This window comes from Geospiza fortis, unplaced genomic scaffold (assembly GCF_000277835.1).
Source record: "Geospiza fortis unplaced genomic scaffold, GeoFor_1.0 scaffold172, whole genome shotgun sequence".
Classification (NCBI taxonomy): domain Eukaryota; kingdom Metazoa; phylum Chordata; class Aves; order Passeriformes; family Thraupidae; genus Geospiza; species Geospiza fortis.
In genome coordinates this window covers 9,522,855-9,526,197 of record NW_005054309.1, presented here as the reverse complement: position 1 = coordinate 9,526,197, position 3,343 = coordinate 9,522,855, and positions in this window count along the sequence as shown.

Below are 3,343 nucleotides of genomic sequence, written 5' to 3'. Positions count from 1 at the left end.
TCAGGAAAAGCACCTAAGGAGGGAGCAAACCGCGCTGGGTTTGGGAGGCAGCCCCCCTTGCCCGTGGATGCCGCCCGTGGGGCAGGGACGGGGGGCGCGGGCGGAGCCCTGACCTTGCAGCTTTGCCAAATGGCCCCGAATTTCGCTCGTTTTCCTCGCCAGGGCTGCTGCCGTCGGGCTGTGCGGAGGGGCTGGCACAGGGCAGGGATGGCTCTGGAATGCGGAGCGGGGAGTGCTGCGGGGATGGACGGACATCCCGCAGGACACACGGACACCCCTGTGCCCCCTGCCCGGCTGTGACACGGGACAGCCCCGCGGGACATGCCCGGGGCAGGAGGAGGGAGGGGATGACCCCGCACATCCCTTCCCATCCTTTATGCCCCGCAGCTTCTCAGAGGGCTGAGGCGGCTCAAACGACACAGAGAGGCGGCTCTCCCGCGGTTTGTCCAGGCCGTGTCCCCTTGTCCCCTCAGCCGGGAGGCAGAAGTCACCGCGGGCCATCCCCTGCATCTCCCTCCGGCCACAGCAGCTGCCGGCCCTTGTCTGTGCTCGGTGTGAGTGTGACTGGCAGCAGCTCCGGGGAAGGGTACGGCTGATGTAACCAAGATTCGGACGTCACTCGCTTTATTAATGATAATTATTTTTATTGGCAAGCCAGCTATCTCCTTGCCAGAGCCCATCCTGGAGCTGTGGCGGTGCTGTCAGCACGGGGGGAGCTGGCAGGTGCCCTTCGGCTGCCTCTGCCAAGCCTCAGCTGTCATCACTGAAATGCACCTTTCCCCCCTTATCGTGAGAATAAGGGAGGAGACCCAACTTAGAGGTGGCTGCTTGGGCAATTGTACCTTGCAGAAATATCCTTACAGGGTTCTGTTCCACCGGGGGAGAGCGTTCCCCGGCTGCAGTCACTGCTCAGCAGGCACGGAGTGCTCCAGGCAGCCTGCAGCGGGAGCCATCCCCTGCCCTGCCCTGCCCTAACCAGCAGAAGGGGCAGTGGAGGAGAGAAAAGAAGGAGTTTTCTCCCAAAGCTCGCCCTGACTGTCCAGAAAGAAATATTCTGAGCTTTAATAGTGTCTCTGTCTCCAGCAATCCACAACAAGGGCAAAAGCAATAAACAGTGTAAGGGGAGGGCAGCTCTGCTGTAATTATTGGAAATGGGAGCTGCTTCCCAGCTGGCTGGGTTGAGTAAGGTCAGGAGCAGTTTGGGGGTGCTGGGTCTGAGTGTGGGGAGGGTTTGGACACAGCTCCAGCTGCATTTCTGCCCAAAAGCCCTGCTGGGCACTCAGGGATGGCCTCCACTGCCAGGAGAAGCTGTGGGGAGCCCAGGGCGGCCCCAGCAGGGCGTGCTGATCCCTCATGGGATCGTTGATGCCTGCTGGGATCTCCTGGGTGCCAGAGCTGCCAGCCTGGTGCTCCAGGGACAGGCCCAGGGCTCAGAAGGAGCATCCCCTGGCTCTCCCTGCCATGTTCCTCAGTGGAACACGGGAATCCTGGGATTTAGGGAAGGCCAGGGTGCTGGGCTGTGCAGAACACAGAGCTGAGCTCTCCAGCACACAGAGAGTGGCCCTGGGCAGAGACACCCCCAGCTGCACAGGCTGCAAGAGGCTCATGCCATTAGACTGGGCTCAAAGCTCAGCTTAACCTCCTTCCCTGCCCTGAGGACCCCTCTCCTTGTCCCCATGAGATTTCTATATCGCACGGTGGCTTCATATTCAATATTGAGGTTTCCCTCTCCCTTTCAAATATTCTTGGGATTCTATATTAGATATTATTTAACAAGATGAAGAAATGTTAGTGTTTTTGAAAATGTTGGTAGAGGAAAATCAGAATTGAGAGTCTTCTCTGTGCAGCAGTTAGTGAAGCAGTTTATGAGGCTTCACTTTTCTTATTCCCTCTCTGTTCCTTGATTAATTTATCAAACACGGACAAAGAAACAGAATCATCAGCTGGAATTTACCTCTAGCCCTGCTCTGGAAGAGACTGTTTCAGTTAAATCCCTGTCACATTGTCCCAGGGGTGTTTTAGGGACCATGACCTCTCTTGCTGTTGTACCAACAGCTCAGCCTCGCTTCAAGGGCCCCAAATTGGATGCAGGGGGTTGTCCTGTCCCCCTCAAGCCCCTGCAGAGGTTCCCCTGACTGCTGGAGGGTCCTGTTTGCCCTGGGAGAGCTCAGCCCAAGGCTCAGGTGCTGCTGAGCTCCCTTCATCCCGTTCTGGCTGCTCTGCTGCAGGCTGGATCCTGTTTTCCATACCCTGCTGGCATTTGCCACGCCATGTATGAAGTATAGGCACGGATTATTATCTGAGCTGCATGAGCATTGCTGAGTGCACATGAAATGGAGGAAGGGTAAGAATTTTAAACTGGGCTTTTCCAGCTGGAATCCTTCAGGCTGGAGTAGCTTATGTCAAACTGATGTTCCTGGCCACAATTTTTTCTCAGCCCCCTCATTATTAGTTATTTATTAAGGCATAACTTGATTTATTTTTTTTTTGGGACAGTTGTGCTATTTTCTGATGATGTTGAGAAATAACAATGCGCCAAATGATATTAACATGGATTATTTCTAATATAAAAGTGTCCTCAGCTGCTTGAAACTCAATGGGACACTGGAGCAGCACAGAAAGCCCAGCCATGCCCTCAGTAGCAAGTTATTTGTAATTGGTTTGCACTCAGGGGATTTTTTTTAACCAGAGAAAATTTTGCCCAGCATTTGATGATATGTGTAAATATTAAAAGGAAAGGAGGGAAGAACTAATAGACAGCATTAAAAACAGAATAGCAAATACCAGCAAATTGTGAGTGCAGCATTTTTAATGGATAGCTATTAAAAATAAAAGAGAAAAGTAGGCAAAATAAAAGGGAGGTTTTATTGGACAAAATTGACAGTTGTTATCCTCACTGATTCCTGACATTTCAAGATCAGTTTTTTATCTAATGTTTCAACAGCCTTGGGTATTTCCTTCTAGTGAACCACACTCAGCTGTAGATTTTTTTCTCCCTTTAAGCCCACAATTTTTTTCTTCTAAATGTGCTGATATTTATTATAGCCAGTGTCAAAAAATAAAAACTCCACACTCCACTTATATATGAGCTTCTCCTCAGCCTTTCCTAGGATGATTCACAGCCCTGGGTGGGCACACACAGCTTCCTCTGGCAGCAGCTGGAATTTCATGCACGGATCCAAGGCAAAATAACGCCCCAGGGTGATGTGTCCCACCCAAACGGAGAGTTTTGAGCCACCCTCCGGCCCTGAGAGGGCTCCTCCAGCCCTTCCCATCCTTCACAGAGTTCTGCAGCCACATCCCGGAATCATGGAGACACTTAGCTTGGAAAAAGTCTCTAGGA